Source organism: Chanodichthys erythropterus, chromosome 17 (genome assembly GCF_024489055.1).
Source record: "Chanodichthys erythropterus isolate Z2021 chromosome 17, ASM2448905v1, whole genome shotgun sequence".
Lineage (NCBI taxonomy): Eukaryota > Metazoa > Chordata > Actinopteri > Cypriniformes > Xenocyprididae > Chanodichthys > Chanodichthys erythropterus.
Genome location: NC_090237.1, coordinates 35,074,586 through 35,096,285, shown reverse-complemented (window position 1 = coordinate 35,096,285; position 21,700 = coordinate 35,074,586). Strand labels below are relative to the sequence as shown.

Sequence of the window (21,700 nt, the reverse complement as noted above, 5' to 3'; positions counted from 1 at the left end):
ACAGTACAAATAATTCTAGCGACCTCCAACACGATGTTCTATTCTTTACGTAAATGTGGTTATTTAAAGGCAACATGTTTGACACACCAAGTTCTCGTTCATAAGCAGCTATCATAAGGGTAACGGGTGGCCAATTACACCGACAGAAAAGCACTTTACGTTTTTCTGCCAGCTCTTTTTATTTCTCGAAAACATAGAGGCCACACCCCCTTCAGTACCTGTACTCTGGTACCTTTGACAAGTGTGCCCGCCCCCTTCCGCTGGGCCCTACCGCCTTGGTGAAAGCTCGCTGCTACCCGAGGCGTACATAGGCCTCGGGTGGGACGACAGGCTCGTGCTTGCTAAGGCAGCACATATACTAAAATTGGATCGATACAGAGAAGATTAGCATGGCCCCTGCGAAAGGATGACACGCAAATCCGTGAAGCGCTCCATCTTGTTGCAGGTTTGATCGACCCTCCTTCACAGAACTTGATGCATCCTCTCTTGCTCCTCTTTTCTTTTTTTTTTCTTTTTTTAACTGTAGAGATCAAAACACTTTTAAAGCTTGTACTCTGGTGCCCTCGACAAGTTTGTCCACCCGTTTCCTTCATTAGATGCCATATTAAGGAGCACAGTTTTCCCCCATAAACAGACCAATGCTGGATTTGGCTATATATGTGAACACGCAAGCTCCAAGATACCTTATCTCGAAACACATTGAGCTGTTCTTCAATCAGTGTGTCCAGCCCTAGCACCGACGACCCAAAGCACTCTGTAGTGCAAGGTTCTGCAGTGGTGAGATCGCTCGCTGGGCCCTACCACCTTGGTGAAAGCTCGCTGCTACCCGCAGCCTAGATAGGCCTCAGGCGGAACTACGGTCTTTTGTTTTTGTTTTTTTTCACTGTAGAGTTCGAAACACTTTTAAAGCTTGTACTCTGGTCCCCTCGACAAGTTTGTCCACCCGCTTCCTTCAGTAGATGCCATTAGGGAACACAGTTTTCCCCCATAAAGAGACCAATGAGCTCAGTCCAGGGGTCAAATCTGAGGTTCAGTCAGTTGACAGAGAGTTTACCGAAGACAGAGTTCTCCACACTTCCAAAGGCCATAGAAAATGAGTGAGGGGATCCAACCTCAAGCTAACTTAGCACCCAGAAACATCAACACTTATAGGTATATGAAAGGACAGTTGATGTAATTTGAAGGTTCTGATTGGTTCACAGTACAAATAATTCTAGCGACGTCCAACACGATGTTCTGTTCTTTACGTAAATGTGGTTATTTTAAGGCAACATGTTTGACACACCAAGTTCTCGTCCATAAGCAGCTATCATAAGGGTAACGGGTGGCCAATTACACCGACAGAAAAGCACTTTACGTTTTTCTGCCAGCTCTTTTTATTTCTCGAAAACATAGAGGCCACACCCCCTTCAGTACCTGTACTCTGGTACCTTTGACAAGTGTGCCCGCCCCCTTCCGCTGGGCCCTACCGCCTTGGTGAAAGCTCGCTGCTACCCGAGGCGTACATAGGCCTCGGGCGGGACGACAGGCTCGTGCTTGCTAAGGCAGCACATATACTAAAATTGGATCGATACAGAGAAGATTAGCATGGCCCCTGCGAAAAAACAATTCACGAGAGCCAATGGGGCGAGGGTCCGAGCGCGAAACAATTCGTCCGTCGGCCAATCCGAGCGCGGGGGCCTGAAACACTTCCTCGGCCGGCCAATGGGGCGAGGGGAACGGGGGCGGGACATGGTGAAACAAATTGTGACACATCCCCGAACATCGGTTTCAGCTTAGCGCAAGGATGACACGCAAATCCGTGAAGCGCTCCATCTTGTTGCAGGTTTGATCGACCCTCCTTCACAGAACTTGATGCATCCTCTCTTGCTCCTCTTTTTTTTTTTAACTGTAGAGATCAAAACACTTTTAAAGCTTGTACTCTGGTGCCCTCGACAAGTTTGTCCACCCGTTTCCTTCATTAGATGCCATATTAAGGAGCACAGTTTTCCCCCATAAACAGACCAATGCTGGATTTGGCTATATATGTGAACCCGCAAGCTCTAAGATACCTTATCTAGAAACACATTGAGCTGTTCTTCAATCAGTGAGTCCAGCCCTAGCACCGACGACCCAAAGCGCTCTGTAGTGCAAGGTGCTGCAGTGGTGAGATCGCTCGCTGGGCCCTACCACCTTGCTCGCTGCTACCCGCGGCCTACATAGGCCTCAGGCGGGATGACAGGCTTTTGTTTTTGTTTTTTTTCACTGTAGAGTTCGAAATACTTTTAAAGCTTGTACTCTGGTCCCCTCGACAAGTTTGTCCACCCGCTTCCTTCAGTAGATGCCATTAGGGAACACAGTTTTCCCCCATAAAGAGACCAATGAGCTCAGTCCAGGGGTCAAATCTGAGGTTCAGTCAGTTGACAGAGAGTTTACCGAAGACAGAGTTCTCCACACTTCCAAAGGCCATAGAAAATGAGTGAGGGGATCCAACCTCAAGCTAACTTAGCACCCAGAAACATCAACACTTATAGATATATGAAAGGACACTTGATGTAATTTGAAGGTTCTGATTGGTTCACAGTACAAATAATTCTAGCGACGTCCAACACGATGTTCTGTTCTTTACGTAAATGTGGTTATTTAAAGGCAACATGTTTGACACACCAAGTTCTCGTTCATAAGCAGCTATCATAAGGGTAACGGGTGGCTAATTACACCGACAGAAAAGCACTTTACGTTTTTCTGCCAGCTCTTTTTATTTCTCGAAAACATAGAGGCCACACCCCCTTCAGTACCTGTACTCTGGTACCTTTGACAAGTGTGCCCGCCCCCTTCCTTCAGATCGCCCGCTGGGCCCTACCGCCTTGGTGAAAGCTCGCTGCTACCCGAGGCGTAGATAGGCCTCGGGCGGGACAACAGGCTCGTGCTTGCTAAGGCAGCACATATACACTCAAAAAAATAACTTGTTGGTCTAACTTAATTCAATTATGACACCTATTTCCACACAGTTGAACTGATTTATTTGAACTTAAGCTAGGTTAATTGTACTAATGAGTGAAATTCATCCTAATTGAATGAGATCACACCAGTTTCATTTGACGTATTCTGTGTATGTTTCCTGAACATAATTCATTCTTGTTGATCCAACCAGTGCTTTTTTTTTTTTTTTTGTTACCATCATGGTGAAGATGTGCGCTTGTGCTTAGGTTTTGAGTAGCTGTTGTACACAGACATACATGTTTCATGACCATTGAGAGGGGAAAAGCTGATGACCATATGTAGACTGTGTAAAATTTGTGCTGGCCCTCCAAGTAATTTATTTATATTTCTATAAAAACTAAACTAAAACAACACTTATTCATATGCTAAGTAACATTTATAGCATGCAAGTAATGATCAGATAAAGAACTTCTCATTACTGGCTTGAGCACAGTTAATGCTTGTTGAGAACAATATAAATTTGTTTTATGTAGCCACCTAGAGCCTAACCACAAGGTCTACACTTCAGCATAATGGTAACCTCAAAAAATCGACATAACATAAACTCTTTTAAATGTCAAATATAACTGAACTTCAAACTTTAAAAGGTATTTTCCTTTACTAAAAAACACATTAAACAGCACTTAAGTTCAACATTTACTGTCCCAATCTTTCCCTATGCAAAGCATGCTGGGAACTAGAAATCCACTGCCCAGGTTCAATCAATGCAACATAAATGATTCATGTAGTCCCAACACAAATGGTTTAGGTTGACCTAACATTTTGCAAATTTAATTTCATTTAACATAATACAATTGAGTGCGAATGCCAATTAAGTAAAAAACTAAAGATTTGTGTTGGTTCAGCTTATTTTATTTAAATAAACTGAACAAGCAGCTAGAATCATTTTTTTGAGTGTACGTGGATGTGACCTTCGCTGTCTATAGCTCGAAGGTACGCAACCGCTGATATGGCTGATGTAGAAGCGTCTGCAAAGACACACAGCTCTCTTTGACAGGTCGATTGCAGTGACGTGTTCACATACTGTCTAGGAATTTGTAGTTTTTCAAGGTCAACAAGCGAGTTTCTCCAAGATTTCCATTGTGCCTCTTTTTCTGCTGGCAGTGGAGTATCCCATTCACAGTTCTCTGAGCACAATTCTCTGATGAGAGCCTTGCCTTGCATGATAATGGGGGCTGCAAACCCAAGGGGATCATAGAAGCTGTTAACAGCAGAAAGAATTGTGAATGGCTTGTCTTCTCTTGACACAAGGAAGGTGAAACAGTCATTTTGCAAATCCCAGTTAAGCCCCAAACTTCTCTGTAAGGGCAGGGGCTCTGCACCAAGGTCAAGGTTTTTCAGTTCCTTTGCACGTTCTTCAGATGGAAACGCTTCCATTACATCTGGGCTGTTGGAGGCTATTTTGTGCAAGCGAATGTTAGAGTCTGCAAGCATTTCCTTGGTGCTTTTCAGAGTTTGGATGGCACTGGAAACTGAAGGAAAGGAAGCCAGTCCGTCGTCAACGTAAAAGTTTTTAAGAACAAACTGTATGGCCTCATCACTGTACTCATCTTGTGTAGCCAGAGCCGCCCTACGGAGGCCATATATTGCTATGGCGGGAGATGGGCTATTTCCAAACACGTGTACAGTCATCCTGTACTCTCTGATGGCCTTTGTGGGATCGTTACCTTCGTACCACAGGAAACGCACAAAGTCACGGTGATCCTCACGAATGACAAAACAATAGAACATTTGCTCTATGTCCGCAGTGATTGCCACAGGTTCTTTGCGGAAACGCAAGAGGACCCCAATAAGTGTGTTGTTCATGTCTGGGCCGCTCAACAAAACATCGTTCAGAGACGTGTCTTTATGAGTGGCACTAGAGTCAAATACTACACGTATCTGGTTAGGTTTGCGAGGATGGTAGACACCAAAAAACGGTAGGTACCAACACTCTTGGTCTTTGTCGAGTGGCAGGACGGGTTCTGCATGTCCTGACTCAAACATTTTCTGCATAAAGTTCAAGAAATGTTCTTTCATGTGGGGCTTTTTGTCAAGCACACGAAGCAGTGAATTGAGACGTTTGACTGCTTGGTCTCGGTTGTTGGGTAGTCTGTGCCTGTTTGTTTTGAAGGGTAGTGGCGCCACCCAGCTGTTGGACTCATCCATAAACATTTGCTCATCCATGATCTCCAGGAAGAGTTCATCATCCACTGACATGGCGGGTTTGTCATCATGTGGAGTTCTCATGAACAATTTGTTAGTGAGACAGTCGTTTTCGTCTATATCAATCAAGCTGGTCATGTTCAAAGAGTTAAATGGGGAGTAAGTGCTCAGGACCTTTTCTTTGACATGGAATGAGTTGGGGCAAGAGTCCAAAAGAGATGTGCGCCCGTTGCCCAACACTGTTGTGCGGTAAACACTGACTTTGCTAGGCACATGAGCACCCCCAAGGCAGACCTCTCCTATTATGACCCAGCCAAGGTCAAGGCGCTGGGCGTACGGAGCATTGTGGGGGCCATTGTAGTGTTCTCTGACCTTGTGCACTCGTGATATATCTCGTCCGAGGAGGACCAGTATTGAAGCATTAGGGTCCAAATCTGGAATCTTGTCTACCAGATGCTTGAGGTGAGTGTAGTGTTTTGCGACCTCCGGTGTCGGGATCTCTGACCGATCATCTGGGAGCATGTTGCACTCGATTAATGTGGGAAGCCGGACGCTCGTGTTGCCGTCGAGAGACTCAACAATGAAACCGTCAGCTTGGCGTGCCCTTGTCTCACTTACACCTGAGCAGGTTTTCAACGTGTAAACTTTGGTGCCTGTGTTAACGTTAAAGATCTCAAAGAATTCTGTCTTTGCTAAAGACCTATTGCTTTGCTCGTCTAACACAGCATAGGCTTTCACTGCTTTCTCTTTGTGTCCAGCAGGATAAATGTTTACTAGACAGATTTTGGAGCATGAGCGTGAGCTATTACCTTTTCCACAGATCTCTGTACATTTGGACACAATGGCTTGCATAGGACTTTCTGATTGCTCCCCGCCATGCCCATCTGGGGCTGCAGAGCCTGGAGCTTCTGCTTTCCAGGGTGCTGGTCCAGGGTGCAGCGCGGTGGTGTGGTGATCGCTTTTACACTCATTGCAATGTACACTCATGTCACAGTCTTTTGCCATGTGGTCGACAGAGGAACAGCACTTATAACAAATGTTCTTTTCTTTCAGAATGGCCTTTCTCTCATCCAAGGTCTTTGCTCTGAAACCACGACACTTGCGGAGGGAGTGTGGTTTGTTGTGGAGATGGCACAGCTTATCTGGTTCAACCATTTTTTTTTCAGAATGATCTCAATAGCCCTTTGGAGCAGTTATTTCAGTTTTTCGAACAGATACTGCCGATTTGAAGTTGGGTTTGTTCAGTCTTTCAGGCCAGTAAACACTTGGGCAACCAGTAGAGAGCAAGGGGGCAAAGCTAGGGCCATTGAGGGTTTTAGCTTTGTCGCACACAAACTTCACGAAAACAGGGAATGGTGGGTAGGAAGCATGGTGTTGCTCTTTGTAGTAGGATGCTGAAGTAATCCATTTCTCTTGGAGGTGGAATGGGAGTTTTTGAACAATAGGAGTGATGCCCCGGGACGTATCTAAGTAACTCAGGCCAGGTAGGAGACCATCTACACGTGCAGCATCAAGTTCAGAGATGAGATCACCTAGCTCCCTCAACTTGTGATTTTCTCTGTTTGTGATTTTGGGAAGATCTTCCAACTTTTTCAGGAGAGCATTCTCTATCGCTTCAGGGGACCCATAGCTGTCCTCCAGTCTTTGCCACACCATTTTGACACCAGCTGTGGCGTCATAGGTGTATACAGCCCTTAATCGTTTTGCTTGCTCAGATGATTTGGGGCCTAACCACTTGCAGAGGAGATCCAACTCCTCTCTTGGGGATAAATAGAGTCCTGCAATAGCGTTCAAAAAGGATGCCTTCCAAGCCCAGTAATTTTCAGGCTTATCATCAAACGTCAAAAGCCCTGAGCTAACCAACTCCCTACGAACTAAATATTTAGCTAAGTCTGATGTGATTGGGGAATTGGACTCGTTTGCACTAACAACAGAGAGTGGGGACGATAGCCTTGGCTGGGAAGGGGCGGACTGATTGGAGTGTGGCTGGAAACTGCGGTCAGTAGTAACTGGGGTTGGATGGCATGAGTGAGATGCGAAAAAGGCATTTTTGAACGAGCTTTTGGCATAAGAACAATCTGCTCCACTGGTGATGCCATACTGTGAGGAATGCGTCACTGGTAGCTGTTGAAACCCATATTCACTAATCTCACTGTTTTGTATGCTGTGCTCTTTGACTTTATTTTGCACAAAATCATCATTGTACTTTACTCGCTGAGCTGCTGGAAGCACTAACGTGGTAGCTTGTGCGGACTCAAAGTGGATATTAGCCGTCGGAGGTGGAACTGGTATGGGCTGAACAACGTTGTCGCTATTTTTTGGAAACCAGGTATCTTCACCTTCTTCCGCACTCTGTAGACGCAGTTTGAGGAGGTCAGCTCTGAGCTCTGCTTTCTTTTTTGCAGCTTCAGCTTCAAAATGGGCTTGTTCCTTTATGACCTCCGCTTCTCTTTCAGCGTATGATGCCTGTGCTTGAGCGGCAGCTGCTTTAGCACGTGCTTTTGCTGCCAAAATGCTTGTGGTGGACCATTGACTGGCACGTGACCTCTGACTGGCATGAGACCGCTGACTGGCACTTGAGCTCTGACTGGCATGAGACCGCTGACTGGCACGTGAGATGTTGGAACAGTTCGATCTTGTTTCCCACCGGTCACCAACGTTGCTGACTGTACTTTGGTGGTCAGGGACAGCAGTGTTGTCTTCTGTATCGACTTTTGGCTGACCTTCCATTTGTCTTTTTACTATTCTGTCTTTACTAGTGTGTGTGAACTAGCTTTACAGATAGCTAACAGTGTCCAATAAAGAACCAGGAAGCATCTTGCTCGTTTAGTGTGTATTACTGGAAAGACTGTAAAACTGCAACATACAGAAACAAAAATAATGCATATTACAATCTCAATAGGGTGAATAGACAATGCAAATATAAAATAAGTAGCTTAGAATAAACTAAAACCCTCAAAAAAACGATCTCATTAGCAAGCGATTAGCACGATGCTAACATACATGGAAAATGCCATAGGGAAGCTAACAGTACTAGTGCCACATATTTTCTTACAAATTACAAATAGAAAACATGGTAAAATGACTAAATTTGGCATCTAATGGAAGCAAAGATCACTATCAAACAAATACTTACAGACAGATATTTTTAGGGACCAAAATAGTGATTTACAGACTTAAACACTCTGGAGTCTGACTTGCTGTAGGAAGGTTAGGAGAATAACTGAACTACGGTAGCTCTGAGTGGACAAAACACAAGAAACTCAAAAACACAAATAACTCTCCCCACAAGGGGGCAGTACATGAAGTGATATGAACAATTTAAGGGTTTTCAATAACAACCTCTTTTACTTTAAGAAAGTGTTGTGGTTTATGCTCTATGTAAAAAACAAAATGACTTGTCAAAGATCTTTGATTACAGAAGTATTTTTACTTTATTGTACAACCAAGGAGATAGCCTCTTCAGGAGACCGCTCCTGATTTCTGCTATCGTCTCACTATATATACAGGCAAAAGCCCTTCACCATACATTTTATAGATATTCTGAGAAATGTAACATTTACCATGTGACACATATTCTTCAGCTTGAAATATAAATTTCCATACATGTAAACACATTCCTAAATTTTCTCATACAGCATACTTTTTTACTAGCAAGCGCACACCCTTTCTGCTCTTTGTTCATGTATGATTATATTTGTGGAGTGAGACATGCTTATATTATGCTGTATTATTAGCAATTTTACTATAATAAAATCTTCTTCAAAGGCAACTATACATTAGTGTTTTACTTTCTTATTATTTTGAACATTATTTGTTTGTTTTTTTATAAAAAAAAATCATAATCATTTATAGTTATGTATGTAGTTGTCATTGATTTGTCATTATTATGGTAGTACTTTAAAACATAAATAATACACAGATACAAAACATAAATGACTGGTTAATCAAACATACTCAAACATACTCATAGTGTTTAATATAGTAATATTTACTGTAAAAGAGTAGTTTGTACCCTTAAAGTGTAATAAAGCTATTTTGTATTGACAAACTATTAAAATTAATATCTTTTGAAAAAAGCATCATATCAGTGTAAAAGAAGTTGCAAAATATTTATCTCAATGTAAAGAACACAGTCATATGTTTTAATGTACAAATATTGCCTGGAAATGGATACTTTTTACTCTTAAACTGTAATAGCTTTCCTGTAGCTCAGTGGTTAGAGCATGGCACTAGCAATGCCAAGGTCATGGGTTCGATCCCAAGGATTGCACATACTCAGATACAAATGTATAGTATAATGCAATGTAAGTCGCTTTGGATAAAAGCGTCTGCCAAATGCATAAATGTAAATGTAAATGTAAAATAAAGCTATTTTGTATTTACACACTTCTAAAATTAATATATTTTGAAAAAAGCATCATATCAGTGTAAAAGAAGTTGCAAAATATTTTTCTCAATTTAAAGAACACAGTCATAGTGTTTATTATAGTAATATTTACTGTAAAAGTGTAGTTTGTACCCTTAATGTGTAGTAAAGCTATTTTGTATTGACACACTTCTAAAATTAATATATTTTGAAAAAAAACTCATATCAGTCTAAAAGAAGTTGAAAAATAGTTATCTTAATGTAAAAAAAAGAAAAGTGTTTAATGAAGTCATATTATCTGAAAAAGTTCAGTATCAAAGGCTTAAGACTGTTTTGATGGATACACACAGTTCCAGTTCAATAGCTTTTGAAAACACACTCACAGCTTTTCAAAAGAAGTTGTAAAATATTTATATTAATGTAAAGAACAAATGAAAAGTGTTTAATGAAGTCATATTAACTGAAAAAGTTCAGTATCAAAGGTCTAAGGCTGTTTTGATGGATAAACACAGTTCCAGTTCAATAGCTTTTGAAAACACACTCACAGCTTTTCAAAAGAAGTTGTAAAATATTTATATTAATGTAAAGAACAAATGAAAAGTGTTTAATGAAGTCATATTAACTGAAAAAGTTCAGTATCAAAGGTCTAAGGCTGTTTTGATGCACACACACAGTTCCAGTTCAATAGCTTTTGATAACACACTCACAGCCGTTCAAAAGAAGTTGTAAAATATTTATATTAATTTAAAGAACAAATGAAAAGTGTTTAATGATAATTTTAACTGAAGAAATTTAAAACATAAATGACACACACAAACAAAACATAAACGACTGGTTAATCAATCTACTTAATACAGGGTTTCAGAGTAAACTTGGCCGCATATTCACAGATTCCAATTTCCCGGATCAATAACGTGTGCGCGCTAAACGCTGTTACTACACAAATAACACCTCTTTTTAATCGTAGTAACACAGACAAGCAGAAACAGCCTTTTTTCTTCAAAACCAGCTTTCATCCGCAGTGGAAAACACGCACTGATCTCTATACTCACACGGCTAAGAGACAGAATGGAAGGAACCGTCTGCAAAATCCTACAAAACTCCAAATACTTTACTTGAAACAGTCAAGAACCTCACTGTAATACAATGTTGGTGATTTCTGTGCAGGATTCCACACCACTCCCCTTCACCGCTGGGGGAAAAAAAAAAAAAAAACACGAACGTGGGCTATATAAAGGTATCTGGAATGATGATCTGGCGTGGAATGATCATAAACTCTAGGCAGGTCAGTTAACAAAATACCGTTTAAAAAATTACTATTAAAAGGTGCTGGAAAACATGTGTATCTTTCATTTCCAATGTGTATATCGTAATGTATTACCTTGAAAAATATTTATTGTCAAATGTGTTGAATGTAAAGTCCTCTGAGGAATTACACCATTCAGTGTGAATTTATCTGAGAATATTCTTAAATAAGGAAATCTATTCAGTGATTGGTCCATGCCTATGTCGTCATCCAAAATACCATTTGGCACAGCAAAGTGTCGTGAATCATCTCTAAGACGCTGACGCTCTGACACTTAAGATGTAGTTCACTTAAATTATGACTGAGATGCTTCATAAGTAACTTTTAAGCGCAGATTTGAGGCCAGATTTTTTTTTCAGCAGTGTTCTTGTGAGTAATTTTCAGAGGCTTGATAAATATGGGTTACCATGATGGTGATTGGTGGTTTCAGTAGGTTTCAGTAGCCACTAAACGTTTTAATGTTGGGTTTATGCTTGGCTGCTGAATCGGTGTGTGTCAAAACACTATAGAAGCAATAAGCTGAATTGGAAATATAAGAGTAGAATTTTGGGTGATTCTGTTTTGGATGTCATTAATTATAACTTATGTTATCAACGAGTTTGAAATATAATAACTGATAGCCTTTCATATATTTTATTTACTAATCTGGTGATAGTTCAACATGGGTTATAATTGTACTGCAGAATTGGATTGAAGGAAAGAGTACTCTAATGAGAAATATAGATATCAGTAATCAGCATATGAATCTCAACAATGGTGACAATAAACAAAATATTCAGAAAGATAAATTCGACATAAAAAGCGAATAAAACTGAACAAAAATCACAGCAAACAACTATCGTTTTCCAACAATAGTTAGAAAAAAAAAAAATATTGTACAATTCAGCTGCATTATTTATTAATAGTGTGATGCATTCTGGGAGTTTTTTTTTTTTTTTTTTTTTGGTTTACCATGGTACCCATCATGCATTGCGGCATGAAACTTTGGTCACCGTTACTGAGAATCATGGGCTGATTGTTGATGTGTTCTTGTGTCACTGCAGAAAATATTTTTTATTTTAATTTAGTCATATAGTACATGTTAACAATTACATTTAAATTAACACTGGATACTAAGGACAATCCACGATACTTATATAAACATAATTTCCGATCTTTTATCTTTTCAGAACATTCCGATTATGGTTATACTGTTGACATATTTGTTAAACAAACTGTCTCAGCAGTCAAAGAGCGCCACTCTTTAAAACAAAACTTTAGCGACCAACAAATGGAAACATCAATCACCATCACGGTAACCTTAAATGAAAGAAATATAAAAGTTGTGGTAATTATCAATTTATTTAAATTTTGAATGTCAAACTCAGTTAGAACAATTGCCTCATGTTCCTCTAGGGGGCAGTAATAACGCTCAGTCTTTAGGAGGCTTTGCGAGATTTTCTCAATTGTTGCTTTCAATAACACGTTATGCTATTGTTTCCTGGATGAAACCAACCTTAAAATGTTCTTCTAGAAACCAGTACAGACACACAGCATTTGAATGCGAGTTAGAACACTTTATTTATTTTCATTGAGCTCATGTCTTTCTTTGAATATCAATAGCTCGCCTTGTGCTACAGTTCTGTGACTAAAAGCAACATAAAAATGTTCTTTTAGGAGCCAGCAACAACACACAACATTTGAAGTTGACATAGAAAACTGTTTGTATTTTAAATGAATTTATTATCAGATTTGAATTTAATTCAATAGCATTTACCCTGATTTACAAATGAGAGAAAAACCTGCATGGAAATGTTCTTTTAGGTCCAGGTAACAGGACACACCCTGTGAAGCAGAGATTGAACACTGTATGAATTTACATTAATTTATTTAAATTTTGAATATCAAACTCAGTCAGAACAATTTCATCATGCTCCTCTAGGGGGCAGTAATAACGCTCAGTCTTTTGGAGGCTTTGTGAGATTTTTTCGCAATTATTGTGTTTCAATAGCATGCCTTCAGCATCACTTTTGACAGTAAAACCAACATCAAATTATTCTTCTAGGAACCAGAGACTAGACACGCCCTTTGAAGTTGAAACAGAGCATTGTATTTATTTTTAATTCATTTATGTATTATCTTTATTTTCAATAACATACTTTCTGCTGCAGTTCCGTGGATAAAACCAAAACCAAAATGTTCTTCTTGGATCCAGTAACAGGACACACCCTGTGAAGTTGAGATTGAACACTGTATGAATTTAAATGAATTTATTTACATTTTGAATGTCAAACTCAGTTAGAACAATTGCCTCATGTTCCTCTAGGGGGCAGTAATAACGCTCAGTCTTTAGGAGGCTTTGCGGGATTTTTCTCAATTGTTGCTTTCAATAACACATGTTATGCTATTGTTTCCTGGATGAAACCAACCTTAAAATGTTCTTCTAGGATCCAGCAACAACACACAACATCTATATTTGAAAAATTAGTCTATATGTATTTTATACAAATGTATTATCACATCTGAATCTCAATAGCATTGCTTTTGCATCACTTATGATAGTAAAACCAACTGAAAGCAATTCTTTTAGGACATAGTAATAGATCACACTATTTGAATTTGGGATTGAATATTATGGTTTTTCCTCAAAATGTAAAACTTCTTTTTCTTAATAACATTGCTATTACCACTACTTTTATTATTTCCAATATGTAACATTTACAGTCTTTTACCAGGTGAGACTGAGTGTGTGTATGTTTCAAAGTTTTGTGTACACAGTTTGATCGCCTTTTTCCCAAGAGTAAAGTATATGGATGGAAAAATTGAGCGTATTCCCTCTTCGTTTTGTACTTTGTAGACGGTCCCTATCTGCTATTTTACATTTCAAAATGAATAGGTTTCTGATACAGCAAAGCAGATTAAACACATAAACTACATTGTGTGTCCTCTTCTACTTTTTCAAACAATTCGAACACAACTTGTTTTTTGTTCTTATACTGAATTGTTATTGATCTATTGAAGTATTTTCGAAGTTGAATCTCTGACGAATGTCAAACGTCCAATGTCAAACCAACTTTATATCGGTCGCGGAAGTCCGAATGTGTGAATATAAAACCAACTTTACCGAAGTGATTTAAAGACTGTCACAGCAAAGGTGGTGTGCTTAGAGCGGCGCGTGGATCAAATTGAAAAGCCGGTAAACAAAATGGAGAGAAGAATGGATGATCTAGAAACCTACATGAGACGATGCAATCTGAAGATCATAGGCATTCCAGAGGCAGCTGATGAAAATATTCGTCTAGAAGTCATCAAGATTTGTCAAGCTGTTCTTCCCAGCAGTTTAAGAGAAAACGTTAAGCGTAAGGCTTTGTTTTTGTTTACTAAAAGGTTTAATAATGACTTTGTATTTTTTCAAGAATCTCACTCTATTGCTTCTGATGTTAATTTTTGGAGATCACAATGGGGTAGTGATATTTGGCTGTCTCATGGAACCGAACACTCAGCAGGGGTTTCTTGCCTGAAGAATAACTATAGAGGTGAGGTTTTACATGCGGACAGTGATGAAAATGGCCACTTTATATGCTTAATTATAAAATGTTTTAGTGTAATTTTTATTGTAGTTAATATAATTGTAAATCTGATAATGACCAGTTATTATGATTCTTATTTAATTATAGGGGGTGATTTCAATGTTGTGCTAAATGAGTCAATAGATAGGTGGCCTCCAAGACGACCTTCAAATTTAAATACTAATTTGAAACTGTTTATGGACAGATTTCATCTGATTGATATATGGAGAGAGAGAAAAATGTAGATGATATTGTGTATACTTGGAGTAACAAGGATGGCAGTAGACGTTCTAGGATTGATTTTTGGCTTGTCTCTAACCATTTTGATGGAAACAATATTTTGGTTAATGTTTTGCCAACACCATTAACTGACCATAAGGCCATATTAATTACAATTAATATTTCACCAAACACAAATTGTAACAAGTATAATTCATACTGGAAAATGAATAGTTCTTTGCTTAAATTAAGTGCAGTTAGACAGGAATTGGGAAAACTCATTAATTATTGGATTAAAGCTAAAAAGGATGGGTTGTTTTGTCATAATTGGGAATTATTAAAATTTGAAATTGGAAAATATTTGAGGAAGTTTAGTAGCACACTTGTTAAATCACAACGTCTTATGGAAGAGAAAGTTGTTAGTGAAATCTTAGCTATTTCTAACATTTCTGTGGGGGACCTGGTAGAAGGACAGAGATTGTGTCTAACAGAACTGCAAAATGAGCTTGATAATATATACAAAATGCGAGCACAAGGTGCTTTTATACGGTCAAGGCAAAAATGGTTAGAGCATGGAGAGCAGATGTCTGCTTATTTTTTTAATCTTGAAAGGTCGAGAGCTAAACTAAATTCTGTTTGTAAAATGAATATTAATGGATCTATTACAGATAATGTTGACACAATTTCTAGGTTTTGTTACGATTATTACTCTAAATTATATACTTCTAAATTCAGTGAGCATGATATGACTTCTATTTGTAAACAGCTTAAGAATGTTAAAACAATTACTGAAGAGGACAAAAAGTTATGTGATTTTCCAATAACTATTACGGAAATTAAGCAAGCTATTGAACATTTAAAATGTAATAAATCACCCGGTAATGATGGAATTACTACGGAGTTCTATAAGCAGTTTTCTGAGATTCTTGCCCCGTTTCTTTTTGAAGTATACTCTGAAAGCTTACTGTACTCACAGCTTCCTACAACTATGACGCAAGGTATAATTTGTTTGATTCCTAAGCCCAAGAAAGATTTGTTGCTTATTGATAATTGGAGACCCATTAGTCTGTTAAATAATGACTATAAAATATTTGCTCAGGTATTTGCCCAAAGATTCAAATTAGTATTAGATTCTATTATTGATGAAAATCAATCTGGGTTTATGAGAAACCGTCATATATGTAACAATATTAGACTTATTTTTGATCTTATTGATTATTCTGACCTTATAAATGATGATAGCTTTATACTTTTTTTATACTTTTTCAAAGCCTTTGATTCTGTTGAACATCCTTTTATTTTCTACTGTTTAGAACACTTTGGATTTGGGGCTTATTTCTGTAATGCCATGAAAACTCTTTATGCAGGAGGAAATAGTTCTGTGAAACTTAATAATGGCACTACTCAAAGATTTTATTTGGAAAGAGGAGTTAGGCAAGGTTGCCCAGTTTCTGTTTACCTCTTTCTCATTGTTGCTCAGATGTTTTGTCACTTTATTAAATCATCCAATTTAAAAGGAATTCAAGTTGAAGAGAGAAGTGTCCTGATAAGTCAGTTGACTGATGACACGGCTCTTTTCCTGAAAAATGTTGATCAAATTCAGTCAGTGATGAGGGCATTCTTGTGGTTGGTCAGTTGTTGAATTATCAGGGGTATTTAATGACTTATGATGAGTTTCTTTCATACTTCAACCTCCCTGTTTCCCCTAAAGAATTTGCCTCTGTAATTGGTGCTATTTCTTTGAGTGTTGTCTCTTTATGTAGAGGTATTTCATACTCTAAACGTGTGTCTCTATTGCAGCTAGCTGATACGATTTGTGGTAAAGTTTGTTTTTCGACAAGTAAAAATAATAAGGCTATACGTTCCCTTTTTCAAAAAGAACTTTTCAGTAAACCACATGTCATTTCCTATTGGTCAAGGTTTATTGAAACTATTAATTGGAATAAGGTTTGGTTGTTACCTAATAAATATATTATTACAAATAAGGTCAAGGAAATTTCATTTAAGATACTGCATAAATTTTACCCTGCTAAATATTTTCTATCCAAATTTAACAAAGAGATGTAAATTGTTCATTTTGTTTTTTGCAACCAGAAACTGTACCTCATATTTTCTGGCACTGTCAATATACCAAAAAAGTTGTGGTGGAAAGTTTCTAAATTTATAAATAACAAATTGGAATGTAATTTTCTTTTGTTATACGAACATGTAATATTTGTTTTTTTACAATATGAAAAAAGTATGGAAAGGGAAGCATATATTATTAATCTTTTGATTATTTTTGTGAAGTTTCATATTCATCTGTGTAAATTTACTAATCAGAAACCTTTTTTTTTCTGTGATATTGAAAGAATTAGAAAATTATATGGTTTCCATTAAGGACAGTACAAACAAAAAAGCTATTAAAACCATGTGTTTGTTGAACTTTTTTAAAATTTTGTGAAATGTCAAAACCTTGTTTGTTTGGTCTATTTAGTTTTATTTCTACTCAATGTCTGTATTTTGTATTTGTGTATCTTTAACCCTGGCTTCTTTTTTTTTTTTTTTTTTCTGTATTTTCTGTGTTCATGTTCTGTAATTGTTATTCATGCAATTAAAAAAAAAATAACAAAAAAAAAACAGTCCTCTGCCGCTGTATCAGATGTCATAAATCGGCTTTCCTCTGTGCAACGTAACGCGTATTTCACAGAAATATGTTTGCACAGATAAAAAAAAGTTTAAAAAACCTACAGTAAATTTAATTAAGTCTGTTTTTAAGCTGTCATTGTGTTTTTAAAATGTAAAATGTAAATGCCTCTACATCTGTTACCAAGCGCATGCCATCCTTTGGGCTACTACCACCGATCAATAGGCTATAATGATAGAATATTCTCTATTATAGATCAGTGGCTACTGCACTAATTTTTTTTTTTTTCTTTTCTTTTCTTATTTTAATTTTTTGTTTGAATTTGATTGAAAATGTATAAAATATAATCATTTAGCAGACGCATTCCTTGCAGACTATGCAGTCATATTAGAAAATAAGCTATCCACTAGGTGGCAACACCTAATAACGGTATCGCCATCGGGGGGCTTTTTAGTTTTCCTTAGCTTATTAATGGCCATGCAGATTTTATCTCTTAAATTAAACACTTTTATGAACACAGTGAACATCATCATATGTCACAGTTTACTTGCTATCCTCACTGTTTCTGTCTTTCCTTCGCTTTTGAATGAATTAGCTATAAATAGCCCTGAACATTTTACTTTCAATTTCGATTTAACGGCTATTGGCGATTCTGCGTCAATTACTGGACAACAGCAAAACAAAAACTCTCGTATATATAACACAGAACTTTTATTATCTTTGTAATTATTTTATTATCTTTTATCATCTTTATAATTATTTTATTTTGTAAATATTCGTGGCTTAAACAGCGGGAAAATTTACTGTATGCAGTTCTGTGGATGTTTTGAAAAACTTAAACTAAACGAAAATTATTGTTGCCTTGTCAATATAATTTCTGTTTTTCCCCCTGACTTTCAACTGATGCGATCATCGTTTCATTAACCGACAAGATTATATTAAATTATAATTAAACGAAATTTGATAAATGTCTTTGAATCATCAAAAAAATCCCAGGGGTTTAGTTTTAGCCTACATTAACAAATAGCAGAAAAAAACAACAGAACATGAGGATTCCTCATTATCACGCACCTGCAGCGCTTCTGTGAACGGAGATTCAATTATATAAAAGGAATAAATAGCATATGTCTATGCGCGAAATTTATTTCACTGAAGTAATTAACATATAAATGAAAGGGGAAAAAATGCGACAATATGAGTGTCGGTTCATTTTTGAGAAGTTCAAGGAAACCGAGACGCAGAAAATGTCTTTGTTTATTTTACGAGCAATGTTTTTATTGCGAGTGTACAAAAATAATAGGCCTATTTAACCCTTCACAGATTCGAATAGTGTTACATATATTTGACCATAAATGTCTGACTATTTTAAGTTGTTTCCGCTTTTATAAGAAAATTCAAGTGAACGCGTCGGCATATCCAACCCGATCTCACGGCAATTCGTACGTATTTTACGAGGTGGCTAAATCGTATGAATTCATACGACCTCACTCGTACTAATTTATACGTTTTTTGCTAAATCGTATGTATTTTACGAGTTGACAAATTCGTATGAATTCATACGAATGACCTACCCCAAACCCCGCCCCTAAACCTAACCGTCACTGGGGTTTAGACAAATCGTACGAATTCGCACGAGTGAGGTCGTATGAATTTATACGAAATAGCCACCATATCATGCACACACAACAGTTTAGTAACTTGACATCACAGCCTGTTAACTGTCAAAATAACATACATTCAACCAAATATATAAAAAGTTATACTGTTCATAAGTAGTCTGTGTAGGCTACAATAAAAGCATTTAAATAATAAATATAGTTTAGCCTCCAAATCGTGAATATTGAAACATTTGGATTTGTGTCAAATTAGAGAGGTTATAACGCCGGTTTCTGTTTCAGTTCAGCTTTAAACTAAACATTTATATATTATTTTTGTCATAACTAAAATAGCTATGTAGGCCTAGATGTAATTTTGATCTTTAATGTTTGATCTTTACATATTCCCTCAATCTTTTAACCAAAGGGCTAACATTAGCTTACACTGAGAAAAATGAATCATTGAGGCTGTAAGTGTAACATAAAATATAATTATATATATATATATATATATATATATATATATATATATATATATATATATATATATATATATATATAATCAGGGGTTAAATTGGGCCGGGGCCGTCCAGGGCTGAGCCCCGGCACACGAGGGCTCGACATACGCTTGTCCGGGACTGCGGGACAAGTGGATTTTTTGAAGTGAAAGAGAATTTTACTTGCCTGACCAGATAAGTAGCTTGATTAAAATGTCAATAACAACCAAAACGCGAGAATGATTAATCTATAGCTTAAGTGGCGACTGATAGTGGATGTACTGGCGGTGATATTGCGCTGTTGAGGATCACGTAACCTCTTGAGGAGAATTCAAAACAAATGAGCTCTGCTCACACAAAGAAATTCAGTTATCATGTTGCAATAAAAATTAAATGGGGTTTAGTTTGCTATTTACGACATATGATAAATTTAAGCATCACATGACCGACAGTGCTGAATTCCGGAATATCACCTCGATTGAAATTGACACTAATTTCATACAACAGTTCAATAAACAAGTAGTTAATATCAATCACTTACGTTTTAGATGCAATATGCATGTTTTTGTTCTATTGTAGCAGCGAAAATAGTTCCAAACAAAGCTGAACCAGCGCATCTCGCAGCTGCGCTCAGCCGTTTTGAATGATTCAGCGTTTTGAACGAATCGGTTGAGTGGAGATTCAATTGCCCATTCATAAACAACTGCTTCATTCTTGATTCAGAGTGAATCGTTTGAATAAATGACTCAGTGACTCACTCATTAAGACGGTCACTTGCCGCCATCTACTGGCGGTTTAATTTCATGTTTAAAAGTATAAATTTCCCACCAGCATTTCTTATTTGTTTATTCAAAAATATTTAAAGAATCTCATAACATTATCTCACAGCATAAACGCCTTACTTCTTTATTGAACCAACAAGCCTTGGTTCAATAAAGAAGTAAGGCGTTTATGCTGTGAGAAAAATGCTGCATTCAGATGTGGTGACAAAGAGCAATACAGACTCCTTAAATATCAATTTCAAAAGGCACTTAAAACAGCAAAAACCACCTACAGTGAAAAACTTGAAAAAAAGCTCCAGGTCCATGATATTAAGTGTGTTGGGAAGGGCCTGCAGACAATCACTAAATATAAAATAAAGCATCATGTTTTAGACGATGACCCCTTCCTCCCTGAGAGGCTTAATGATTTCTATTATAGATTTGAGTCCAGTGAAGCTCAGTTAAGCTCTCACAGTTTTGCTCAAACAGGGTTGATCAATTACCCCCCTTTTTCAATATCAGAACATGATGTTCGGAGGATGCTCCAGTGTCAAAACATCAGTAAAGCGGCTGGGCCAGATGGTGTCACACCAGCTACGCTCAGGAGCTGTGCAGACCAGCTTACTTTCATATTCACTTATATTTTTAATTGGTCTATTACTACTTCTATAGTACCTGCTTGTTTTAAATTAGCCATGATCATTCCAGTGCCTAAGAAGAATAACATCACCTGCCTTAATGATTTCAGACCTGTTGCACTGACGTCTGCTGTCATGAAGGTGTTCGAGCGCCTAGTCTGTAAAAACTTAGCACACATTACACTAGATCCTCACCAGTTTGCCTACAGGGCAAATAGGGGAGTGGATGATGCGGTATCATTAGGCATACATTTCATTCTCCAACATCTTGAAGCTAAGCACACATATGCCCGTGTCCTGTTCCTTGATTTTAGTTCAGCATTTAACACTATTATTCCTATTAGACTGTATAACTCTCTTTTAGCAATGGGTGTCAATGCAGTACTGTGTCAATGGATTTTGAACTTTTTGTCCTGTAGGAAACAATATGTTAAAATCCATAATCATATGTCATCAACCAGGGTTCTTAACATTGGTGTACCACAAGGGTGTGTCCTGTCTCCTCTTCTGTACTCTTTTTATACCAGCAACTGTATGTCCCTTTCAACATCTGTAAAACTGTTAAAATTTGCAGATGATACCACTGTAATAGGTCTTATCTCTGATGGGAATGAATCCATTTACCGGGGTGAAGTAGAACAGTTGGTCAGGTGGTGCGAGGATAATAATTTTTTTATCCTCAATACATCCAAGACCAAAGAGATGATAGTGGACTTTAGGAAGAGGACAGTCCAGCACCTTCCTCTCTTCATCAATGGCCAGGTTGTTGAGAGGGTCTCCTCCTTCTGCTTCTTGGGTACTACCATACATCAGTCCCTCTCATGGGACCTGAACATTAGTCTCATTGTAGGTAAAGCTCATCAGAGACTTTTTTCCCTCCGTCAATTGAGGAAATTTGGGGTTAGCCAGGAAGGCATGACTCATTTCTATCGAGCCGTTATAGAAAGCGTGCTGACCTCTATCCTGTCCTGGTATGGCAACGCGTCCAGTCATGATAAGCACCAGCTGGAGAAA

The 21,700-nt window shown here is 37.8% G+C and overlaps 1 non-coding gene and 1 pseudogene across 1 annotated transcript; both read left to right on the top strand.

Annotated features, from left to right (window-relative positions):
• Window positions 1–334: 334 nt before the first annotated feature.
• On the top strand, window positions 335–441 carry LOC137005613 (U6 spliceosomal RNA). Its single transcript, XR_010892356.1, has one exon. It is a non-coding gene; the product is annotated as a U6 spliceosomal RNA (small nuclear RNA).
• Window positions 442–1,532: 1,091 nt separating this feature from the next.
• LOC137005703 (U6 spliceosomal RNA) lies at window positions 1,533–1,602 on the top strand (annotated as a pseudogene).
• Window positions 1,603–21,700: the final 20,098 nt, after the last annotated feature.